Source organism: Nannospalax galili, unplaced genomic scaffold, assembly GCF_000622305.1.
Source record: "Nannospalax galili isolate Female #2095 unplaced genomic scaffold, S.galili_v1.0 scaffold227, whole genome shotgun sequence".
NCBI classification, from domain to species: Eukaryota; Metazoa; Chordata; class Mammalia; order Rodentia; family Spalacidae; genus Nannospalax; species Nannospalax galili.
This window is the reverse complement of record NW_008360303.1, coordinates 2,027,045-2,039,610: the sequence shown is the minus strand read 5'-3', so window position 1 is coordinate 2,039,610 and position 12,566 is coordinate 2,027,045. Positions and strand designations below refer to the sequence as shown.

Genomic DNA, 12,566 nt, shown 5'->3' with positions numbered 1-12,566 from the left:
GTACTGCATATAAATCACAGATACATGTAAGCTTGGCTAGCAGTACCTGACTCTTATCCTTCGAAAGTTACTTTTTTAGGAAACTGTATTTAAAGTCTTTAAATTTCCTTTAAAACAAAAATAGAATAGGGCTCACGATAATCAACTCTTCTCTGGATGTATCTAGTCCTGGTGCACAAAAGGAAATCCATACTTGGCACCGGAAACCTGGTTTAAAAAAAAGTCCGTGACTAGGGAACTCTTAGGCCCTCCCTAGGGGTGGGTTTGCTACAGTTGTGTAGCTAAGCCAGGATGGAACCAAGTTCTTTCCTAAATATTTGTTTTTACCTGCAGAAGAAGGCTACTCCCAGCTTTGTTTAGAGAACTTGTCTTTGCAGCGAATGGGTGGTGAATTCAGAGACACATGGCGCTCAGGCAGTGAGTGTGAGAACTGAGAGTTCAGCCCTAAGCAGGGCATTTATATCACCTCCTCTTAGACTCAGGGATCATCACAGAAAAAGGAATGAATAGAATTAAAATGAGGGAGATATGCTTACTTCCGGGCATGGCAGAAGCAAAGCATTCCAGACCTCACTGCAGCCTCACTGCCTACAAGGGCCTACACAGACTGGGCCGACCAACAGTGAATCACAGATCTGGGAGGGGCCCACCATGCACTCCTGCAGTGTTGACTCTTGAAGGATTGTTGGGGTTGAAGTCATTTACCTACAGATGAGCCTAACCAAACTCCTATGGACATTTCTAAACCCACAGTCACACAGATGATAATGGTTCAATTCAGTGGAACTTATAATGTAACAAAATAAAACAAAAACTAAAAAGTGAGACCCATTTTGCACCATATCTTATCCTCTTGCTCCATGATTTCCCTTTACCCCTTTTTGTATCACTGCATTCTGTCTTTCCTCTCTTGACATCCTCCAACCCATGGCCCTTACTAATGTCCTGAACTATATGGGTACCCAAATGAAACACACATGTAGTCAATGTTTTGAAAATTTAGAATTCTTGAATTTTAAATTATTTTCAAACTAAAAATTATCTCAGGCATCATTATTTTATTTTAGTATTTTTTAAAAAAGTATTTATTATTTTCATTTTATGTGTATGAGTGTATTGTCTGCATGTATGTAAGAGCACTGGTGTCATGAAGTGCCTATGGAGAAAAGAAGAGGGCAGTGGTTACCCTGGACAGTTGTCAGCTGCCATGAGAGTGTTAGGATGCAAACCTGGGTCTTCTGCAAGAACAGTCAGTATTCTTAACTGCTGAGCCATCTCTCCAGCCCTATTTTATCACTTAACATATTTACTTTTAGAAGAACTTTGGTATTGAAGCAAGTAAGCATGCTAAGCATTCTAACCCAACAGTATATCCCTAGCCTTCATTTTACTTTCTTTTTCTTAAGGCATTGTCTATTTTGCCCAAGCTAGCCGTGAACTCATTCTACAACCCACACCAACCTTGAACTGCAATGCTCCTTCTTCAGTCTTCATGTGTTTATTTAACTTATCTTCATAAAGATACTTGATTTGGCTGAATAATTGGAAGTGTACAATGGATGGATGCATCCTTTCTTGCTATCATTGAGAAAAGCCTTGAGTTATTAATTTTTTTTTTTTTTTGGTCTTTTTGATACAGGGTCTCCCTGTAGCCCCAGCTGACCTGGAGCTCACTATGTAGACCAGACTGGTCTTGAAATCACAGAGATCAGCCTGCCTCTGCCTCCCAAGTGCTGGGATTAAAGGCATGCACCACCACACCTGGCAAGTTATTAATTTTTAAAAATAAAATAAGAGGATAATAGTTTAAAAGTTGCAATTTGTCCAGGTGAGCTGACAAACACCTTAAATCCCAGCACTTGAGGCAGAGGCAGAGAGGCTGGAAGATTTCTGTGAGATGGAGGCCATCTTGGTCTATTTAGAAAATTGCAAGCCACTAGCTGGGGCTATAAGGAGACCCTGTCTGAAATAAATAATAAATAAATAAATAAATAAATAAAGAAATAAATAAATAATAAATAAATATAAATAAATAAATTGCAATTTGCAGTCTTTTTCTCACCATTTCCAGATAGACTCTTTTGAAGTTAAGTTAAAAGCAGTACCATGTAACAGAGGTAGGGACATGACTGAATTGGCCCTGTGGTGACAGTTCTCTGATCATTTGACAAATCTTGGCCCAGGGAGTTCCGATTTAACAAGTGAAGCAGTAAATATAGAATATTCCTTTGAAAGCGAATCCCTGTAGAGCAGGATCTGTAAGAGTCTGAAGGAAATTTACATTTCTACACATTGTTCATTTCTGCTTCCCACAGAGGACTCTCACAGAACAATTGCACTTTTTAGAGTCCTTTGCTGTAGTGAGAGTCAGTGGCAAAATCCCTGCTGCTAAGTCACATTACCAGAACATGTTGAAGGCACAGTTGTATAGACCAAAGTCACTTTGTTAAATAACACTTTCTAAAATTTGATGCTGTGAGAAAAAAATAGAAACTTTGACTTTAGTAAATCATAGGTCAGCACCTACATTGATTTCATTTTCTATTTATATGGTTCAGAGGGTCATTTGAGAATACTGTTAATTCTTTCTTAATACAAAACATAAGTAAAGCATCTTTTTATATGCATATTATTAAAACTTCAGGCAAAAGCAGCCCTTAGGAATTAAATATATACAAATTATGAGAACCTCATAAAATGTATTCTCCAAAGTTAAAAAATGGGTGGCATTATTTATGGATGTTAAAATCTCTTAATACTAAAAAAATATATCTTTCTACAGAAAGGCATTTTAACATTGTTAAAAGTGTTTTTCTGTATAAAACTTGTATAAATCCATTTCCCCATTATCAATTACTGTTTTCCCCCAAACTCAGTAACAGAAGTATGAATTTCCTCTCAACATGTTTAACATTTAACTATTATTCTTAACTACTTTAACATCTCAATTTACATGGTTATAAAACACATGAGTTGCATGAGAGAAATTACCTATTTTGAAATGCCACGGAAATGTATTAAAAGATACTAAAGTATTCTTCCCATTTTATTAATTTGAATTTAAGAAATACCAAAGTAACTAGACTGATTTTCACACTTGCATACATGACTCTGACTCTGGAATTAGTTTTTAAGTTTTTATTTGAATCTTTTAATGAATGTGGAAAATAATTAGGCCTTATGTCATTACATTTTAAAAACTATTTCTCCAACTTTCTGATATTTAGCTGGGAACTTGTCTCTTCATCTCTTATCTCTTATACTTAAAAGTAGAGGACCATATCATTATTGTTCATGAAATGAAAAGATGCACCTACAAAAATGATTTACACAGTGATGATCACCAGTGGCTAAATTCATAATACATAAATTCTGGAACTAGCTTATTGTTTACAAAAAATGCATGGATAAATCTTTCATGTAATATTCTTACAGCAGATTGCTCCTCAGTAATAAAAGTAAATGAATTCTTTATAAACAATATTACAAGAATGAATCTCAAAAATAGCATGTAGAACAAGAATAACCAGGCACAGAAATATAAACTCACATGTTATCGTTCTATTTATATGACGTGTAAGACCAAGGAGTCTATGGGAATATAAATAAGAAACAGATATATTTAGGAAGTTAGGTGAATATAAGTTGGATTCCAAAATAAAAATAATATAAGCATTATTAATGGATATTTTATATATATTATTGAAATGATGGTTAAAGTCTTAAAATATGCCAATAACCTTTAATGAAATACAATGAGAGATAAATTCACAAAGTTTCTCACAGGTTGCAAGTTCTTGAAGAAGGAAATAGTCAGAACTACTCAGTATTACACTATGCTTCAATCCCTATCTGGACTGATTCACTTATGATTAAAATGTTTTAAAAGGTGATGTGAAAAAGAACATGTCCAGAAAACATTTAATCTAATAGCACATTTCATGATGAGTACTTAGTATGTCCTTAACATGAAATAAATCTTAATTGATATAAAATAAAAACTGTCTAATATAAACTCAGTGCTCCAAAATTAACACTGGTCCTTTCAAAATAGCTATTCATAGAATAGATTTTAACATTATTTTACTGTTGATAAAATGGCTCAAATAATGTAAGTTCTATTCAAAATGCAGCATTTTATTTTTGTGAAATGTCTCAGTTAAGTACTCTGCAAACATTGTCTAATTTGGAATTATTTGCAAAATGCTTTATACCATCTGTTTATTACAGCATTGTACATTTAGAGCAAAAGATTTTGGTGCATAGAATAGTTCTCTAATATAAGTTTGAGCAGTTGACAAACACAAATTAATCATTCTTTGAGATGGAGTGATTTAAAATTTATTAAAACAAACTGGAAGAAAAAGGAACATACGGAACTTATGGAGCTTTCTTTCATTTTCACAGCAGAGCTTGCTTTTTCAAGGCTGCTCCAGGCTCAAAGGTGGTTTATTAGACTTGCTCTTAGGATATGTCTTTCAATTGATTTTTATTGATATCCACACTGAAAGTTGAAAATGTGTGTGTGTGTGTGTGTGTGTGTGTGTGTGAGTGTGTGTGTGTGAGTGTGTGTGTGTAACTGTGCTAAGGGGGTGCTTTAATGTATAAGGTCTATATATTTTCTTAACAATGTACGTACATTAAGGGGTAATTTGAAGCCATGAGTATGATACGGATTTCATTAATAAATATTTTCTCCCATTCCATAGATGGCCTTTCACTCTGGTGACTTTTTTGTCAGCGAAGTTATAATCATGCTTGTCTAACTTTGCTTTCATTTTTTTTTTTTTGTGGTTTTGATGTCATAACCAAGAAGGAAATGCTCAGGAAATGAAAAGGTTTGTCTTGTTTTTCTTCTTCTTTCTCTTAGAGTTTTAGTTGCTTTAATGTCTATAATCTGTGTTATGTTGATGTTTCTGCATGGTATAAGACAAGAGTGAAGTTATGTATTTTAGCACATGGATATCCAGTTTGTGCAACATCATTTTTCTTCAAGTTCTCTGTATGAATCCATGTATTATTCAAAGGTCAGTTGATGACATGTGGATGGATTTGTTTCTGAACTCTTTACCCTGTTTAATAGGTCTATACATCTATCTTCATAACACTGCCATATTGTTCCAATTACTTTACAAAATACATCAGAGATTCTTCCAATTCAATAACAAAAGTTAAAAATACCAATAAAAACAAAAACAAAACTCCTAATAACTGCATTAAACACCACAAAAAAGAGCTACAAAATTGAATACACATTTATCCAAATAGAGTATACAAAATGGCCAGCAAATATATGTGACAAATACTCAATGTCAGCAATCACAGTAAAAACCACAATGAGAAATTACAACACGCCTGCCAGGATAACTATTATTCAAAGATTACAAATGAATACTACTGTTGAACAGGACATAGAGAAATAGAGATCTTTGCACACTATTAGAAGGAGCACAAACTAGGGTTTCCATTATTGAAAACAAATGGATGTTTCCAGAAAATGACAAAGAGAACTACCATCTGTGTCTGTCAACACTCTTTAAGTTAAAACCAGGATTTTTAGGGGGGTCGTACTCTCATAGTTTTTGCAATTTTTATCACTATAAACAATATATAGAAACAATATGAATGTCAATGATTAATGGAAGAGAGAAATGTGGTGTAAAAATAACAGAATACTGCAACGTATGTCAATGTGGATGAATTCTGAATTTCATGTTACATGAAATAAACCATTACAGAAATATAAATAACATATAATTCTCCTTGCTTAAATAAAGTACTGAAGATAGTCAAATAAATCTAGGTCCCATGGTACACACCTGTAATCTCAATACTAATGAGGCTGAGGCAGTTGGAGGAAAAACGGGAATACCTGGATAGTTCAAGTATTAGATAAACAGAAATATTCTGAATTGAGAAGTGTCACAGTGCAGTGACCATAGTCCAAGCCTGAAGGGCTTGGGGATCCCACGGATAGAAATCAAGACACAGGAGTTGCAGAGGTCTATGTGCCAGTGTATGTTTATTGTGAACTAAAGCAAGCTTATATAGGAATCGGATCTGGAGTAACCAAGGAATAACTAAGGATACATCACTAAGCAGAAAGTAACCAAGGAATAACCAAGAATACATTATGTTACCACCAAGAATACATTACTTCACCAACTGAAACTCACACAATGTTTACAGTATAGATATAAGGTGTACTGTTTGTGATTACTCTTAGCAACTACTATAATTCATTATTTCTACATAGAAACCAAGCTAACAGTGCTGAGAAACTCTGGTGCCCATAAACTGAAACAGAGCTCTTTGGTTATGTTTCCAAGACTGCCAATTAATCAGGGAAGCATAGCCTGTCAACTCAGACCACAGAAGCAGAGAGCAGGGGAACTCCCAAGGTGGAAGCATTCTTTCTCCAATGCTTAAGTCAAGGCAAGCTGCCACAGCCTAATGCTGCAATGGCTGTGCCCATAATAATGATAATAGTTCCAACAAAGAAGGGGGATAGGAGGGAAAGAGAGAGACAGACAGAGACAGAGAAAGACAGAGAGAGAGACTCAAATAGAATGGATGTTGCCTAGATGCTGCTAAAAATGGGAATTAGATAGTATTCACTGCCATAAAGCTTCACTTAAAATATATTGAAAGAGCTTCATGAGTTTGTCAAACACTGTGCCTATCATCAACAATACTTTTATACCCTGAATGTTTTGCTAGTAGAAAGGTTCTCATGTTAAATGCTCTTGCCAAGTAAAATGTAAATTTAAAATTATAGTGAATATATTTCTATTAGTTTCAACAAAACACTAGGATTTGTGAAACTGCATTGAAGTATAAATAAAGCATGTTTTTGAAATATTTTTACTGATTATGTTTAAAATTAAGATATTCAGTGAATTTTAAAGTGCTTTTCTTTTAAGGATCCATTAATAAAGGTTCATTATAGTCTACTCTATTGATGAAATTTTAGATTGAAACTCCAGTGTGAACATTTGGAGACCTATAATGAACAAAGGAATGAGAAATACATAAGGAAACAACCATTCTTTAATGCTTTGTAGTGATCAAGTTGTCAGCTGCCTTTTTTTCACCAACTTTTTAAGAATCTAATTTGCATCGTAAGCCCAAAATTTCAAGAACTGAAAGTTACAGGAAATATTTGTCTGAATTATATTGTATATTGTTTTACTTTTGCTTTTTCAGTTTCTTTGATAAGATACTGATCAAAACAAATTCATGGAGAAAAAGTTTTCTTTTAGCTTACAAGTTACAGTGGATGGTTGGGGATAGCCAGGGCAGGAGCTCAAGGCTGGAACTGGGAATTAGGAACCGAAGTGGAAACCATAAAGGGATATTGCTTGCTGACTTGCTTTCCCTGGCTTACTCAGCTAACTTTCCTATATAGCCCAGATTCAACTGCCCAGGTGTCATATCAACCACAGTGGACTGAACCCCCCTAAATCATCTAGCACTCATAGAAATGCTACATGGACTGGCCAATCCAATGAAGGTGATGCTTATGTTCGGATTCCAGCTTCCTAGGTAACTCTAGTTCATATCAAGTTGACAAAAACTAACACAGAGGACCCTTGTTAACCTGATATACAAACACATCACTGTAAGCCCTAAAGGGAGGGCCTAAAGTAAAAAAGCTGAAGAAGGGGAAGCCTCACTGCAGCCGAAACCCTGTCCTGGTTAGAGGAATTGGCAGATACTCCCAGTCTGCTATGTATTCCAAAAGGCTCTTTAGAAAAGAAAGTACTCAGCTGCTAAATCCAAGGTTGAAAAGAAAAAAAAAAATGAAGGTTCTTGTTATGGTCCTAAAACCAGTTGGTGGAGACGAGAATGGTGGCAATCATGTTGTCAAGCTTTGGAAGATACCTGGGTATTATCCTCCTGCGGATGTGTCTGGAAGCTGCTGAGCCATGATTATAAAAGCCCCCAGTCAGCATCTGAGAAAGCTGCAAGCCAGCATCACCCCTGGGACCATCCTGATCATCCTTCCTGGGTGCCACAGGGGCAAAAGAGTGGTTTTCCTAAGGCTGCTGGCCAGTAGCTTGCTACTTGTGACTTGACCTCTCACCCTTAACCAAGGTCCTCTGCATAAAAACACAGAGAAAGAGAAATATGAGATTACAGACCAGTGCAGCATTGATCAGAAAGCTGTGGACTCACAAATTTTGCCAAAGATCAAAGCTGTTCCTCAGCTCAAGGGCTACCTGAGATCTCTTTGCTCTGACAAATGGCATGTATCCTCACAAATTGGTGTTCTAAGTTTCTTACCAAGAACCTAATTAAATAACTGATACATTAAAGGGGTAAAAAAAAAAAAAATCCTCAAAGGCTTGGGTAGCTCCCTTTGCTGAATGTGCCAAACTCATCACACACTGCTTGTTGGCTCCACTCCATACCTGCCACTATTCTTGCTGAATGTGTCAAACTCTTAACACATCCAATATGCTGGAATAACCACTGCAATTAAGCTATATCTTCACCTGTGACCTTTCCTGGCCTCTCATAGTGCCTAGCTTCCATTGCTTTCTATGATTCTTTCATGTCTTCAAAACCAGTACCATTGGGAGACTCATACATTTTACCAAGTTCAGCTACCAGATTTAGATTCAGCTTTGGTCCTCCTAGCCCACAGCTTCTGTGGACTGACCCTGAGGGAACATTTCCCAGAAGATTTCTTCTCATTAATGGTGGTACCACATTAATCACAGCTGATTTTTCAGCCACAGCTAATCAAAATAAATTGCTCCTGTAAAGCACAGGTAATACCTCAGTGGTGCTGGTCTTTTGTTAATCATAATAGATTTTTCAGCATTGGCTGACCACAAATCATAGATTTTTAATTTAAAATGTCACACAAACAGCCCGAATAGAGTCTTTGAGGAACTCTTAAACTTCCCTCTGAAACTTCACAAGCTAGGCCTCTATCACCTAAATAAATATTTCTTATTTCTTTCATCAGTTTTAACTTCTGAGCTCCCACAACCACTCAGTATACTCTGGGACCTCATTAGGTTTTTCAATCTAAAGCTTCTGAATCCTCTACCTTCCTGATGAAAAATAACATGGTCAAGTTCATCTCTACAATACCCCACACTTGGTTCCTAGTTTTCTTTTTATGTTGTTGTAGCAAAACACCAAAGCCAAATTGGGGAGGAAAGGGTTTATTTCAGATGACAAGTCATAGTCCACAATTGACGAAGAGTAAGGCACAACTCAAAGCAGGAGCCCAGAGGTATGAACTGAAGCAAAAACAGCAGAGCTACATGTCTTACTCTTTTGCTCTACCTGGCTGGTTCAGTTATCTTTCCTACACCGCCCAGGCATACTTGCCAAGTATGTCACTAACCACAGTGGACTGCATCCTCCTAAATCAATTAGCAACTATGAAAATGCCCCCTCACACATATACATTGTGGTAAATTCTTCAATTGAGGTTTCGCCTTCCCATGTGATTCTAGTTTGTGTTAAGTTTATAAAATTAACCAGGATACAAATTTCGTATTATAAGGAAAAGTAGACTGAGAGAGCTTCAGGACAAGCAATTAAAGCAGGAATATTCCCTGCTTCTTGGATCAGATCAAGATATTTCTGAGTATAAAAGCTGCTACATTTTGCTCCATTCAAGATTTGTCTTGATGTCAATGTGTTTACCAAAGCAAAATTATCACCGTCTTTTTTTCATAATCTAAGTCATAACTTTAGCAGGGCATTGTGATCTATGCAAATATGCTCTGAAAGCTCATGAATTTAATTGCAGAAAGGAAACTGCTAACAAAAAATAGCAAGCATATGTTCAGTGGGTAGAATGTATAAATTAGATAATCTAGACATTACAAAATAAATACTACTGGAAAGAAAGATATTTAAAGTATCAATTTTAGTTTCAGTCTGGAATGAATTTTATTAATTTATTGCAATAAATTAATTTAAATTTATAAGTTGAACATATTAAGCACATTTAAAAGCTGCAGTAGTTTTGAAGAATATCAATTCTTCCTGCTCACATATTCCTCTCTACATGTTAAGCTCTATTTGTTTACTCACATTTCATTTAGACATTGTACTATTTTTTTGTCTTGGTTTTCTAAATCATATACATAGAAAGGTTTTAAGTTATTTGTGATGTAGTAGCTGGTACTATGGTATAGAAAAAGCATGAAAAAGAAATATTTCATAAGAAAATCCAATATTATAGCTAAACACAACATACATTAAGTGTGTAAAGCTTTACTATCTTTATCAGACATAAAATGACACATAATACAAATACCTGGACATATTAATTTTGTTGTAAGTTTGAACATCTGCAGTGTCCTGTGATAGCATTACCACAATCAAGAAAACAGACCTTCCAGCAACTCTCAAATCTTCCTTACAAGATGTTTTCCTGCTTTCTCTATTCTTTATATGTGTTCTATGTGTGGCAAAACATATTTAATGTGATATCAAACCTTTTATCTATTTGGAGGTACAGAGTAAGGTATTTTTAACTGTAGACAGTAGATGTACAGTAGAAATCTAAAATGTATCCACTTGGAATGACTAGAAGTTTGCTAACTATACAAGAACAACTCCCTTTCACCGTCTTTTGTCACTGGAAATCACTATCATATTTACAGATTTATGAGTTTGACTATGTTACATATGTCATATAAAATAGAATCAGGCAGTAATTGTATTTTTGACCAGGTATGTAGTAAGGTAATGCTTCCTGTGTTGTCAAGATTGGAAGAATCCATTTCTTTCAAAAGTCTAAATATAATTACATCATACATTTTCACAGAAAACATACAATGGATTTCTACATCCATTTATCTGTCTTTGTATAAAGCTTGCACCATTTTCTTGACTACTGTGTCTGTTCTTCCAATGAACATAATAGTGAAGATATATTCTCAAGGTCTTCATTTAATTTTTTTTAAACCTGGACAAATAAGTAGGATTAGTGGAATATTTGGTAGTGTACTTTGAGGTTTACAAAGGACTTCCTTCTGGTTTTTGATAGTGATTGTATCATTTTATATTCCCAATAATAGTGCATGAGAATAAAATTTTCTTAGATTCTCACACACACACACGGACTCAAACACACATGTACACACACACACATATAATATTTCTAAAACAAAAAACCCTAATTGTATAATGTACTACCACATTGTAGTTTAAATTTCTATTTCCATTCTAATTATTGATGTTTACCAGTTTTAGATACTTATTAGTAATTTTTACACATTTTGGGGAAATACATATTCAAGTAATTTGTTGAAATTTTCTCCCCTTATTGACTTGTAGAAGTTTTTACATGTTTCTCAAATTAACAAGTTAACAACTGTGTGTCTTAGAAATATTTTCTCAGTTACCTAAGAAGAATAGTTCAATGCGTTGTACAATGAGTATTAGTCTTTATTGCCCAAGCTTTTGGTATGATAGATCCAAGAATTGACTCCTCTGGGAATGTTATGCTTCTACTCAACAGATTAATTCTTAAGTCTCTTTGAGTTAACTTTTAATGTGATTTAAGCTAGATGTCTGAATGATTGTGGTTTTGCTTGCATATTCATATCTAGTTTTTATTATTTTATTATCTTGTTTACTGAAAAAGCTATTTTTCCCTATTATCCTTCATTTTTAGTATTCTTTCAAAGACCACCTGATTATTCATGCTTAAGTTTATGATCTATGTTGATTCACTGCCTATGAGCTAAAAATATTTATAATAAGGGCTAGAAAAATGGCTCAGCAGTTAAGAGCACTGACCTCTCTTGCAGAGGACCTGGGTTCGATTCCCAGCACCAACATGATGGCTTTGAACCATCCTTTACTTCAGTTCCAAGGGAATCCAAAGCCCTCCTCTGACCTCCATGGCATTGCACAATACGGGTGCACTCACACACATGCACACAATACACTCATACACATAAAGTAAAAATAACAAATAAAATATTTAGAAAATATTCATAATAATGAAAGCCATTGAAGAGAATGTTGTCATTTCACTATGTACATGTAGACTCTCCATATCTATTCCTGCTTCTTTTCGTTTGTTTCCTATTCTACTGTTTGTTATAAATTCCTCTTTTATAGAAATGGTGTTTGAGAAAACACAACACACAAAACCAAAGCAATTATGAATTCCCAGGCTAACCTATGTTTTGAGAGTGAAAGATATATAAAATTGACATCTGAAAATTTATCAAGTGAATTGTAATTCATTATTCTGATAACAAACATAAATGAAACATTAGATAATCATAAGAAAAAAGTTTATAGATGTGAATGTTCAGAGAAAGTGTACACATTCACCATCCAAACATAGGCCATATCAGAGGGACCAATGATTGGGTATTCATCATCCACGGGCATTTGCAACTTCTTTGTGAAGATGAGCATAGCATGAATATACTTGAAATGATTCAGCATTTAAATATTGTAATGATCTCACACTCATCAAATCACCTTTTCCTTATTATTTGACTTCTTGCAGTTTGAGACTTTAAAAGAATATGCAAATCACACTGGTTTGTTTTTGTGGTCTGTTGAAATAA

The 12,566-nt window shown here is 34.8% G+C and overlaps 1 pseudogene; it reads left to right on the top strand.

Annotated features, from left to right (window-relative positions):
- Positions 1-4,958: 4,958 nt before the first annotated feature.
- Positions 4,959-8,277, top strand: LOC103726688 (annotated as a pseudogene).
- The last annotated feature ends 4,289 nt before the right edge of the window (positions 8,278-12,566 follow it).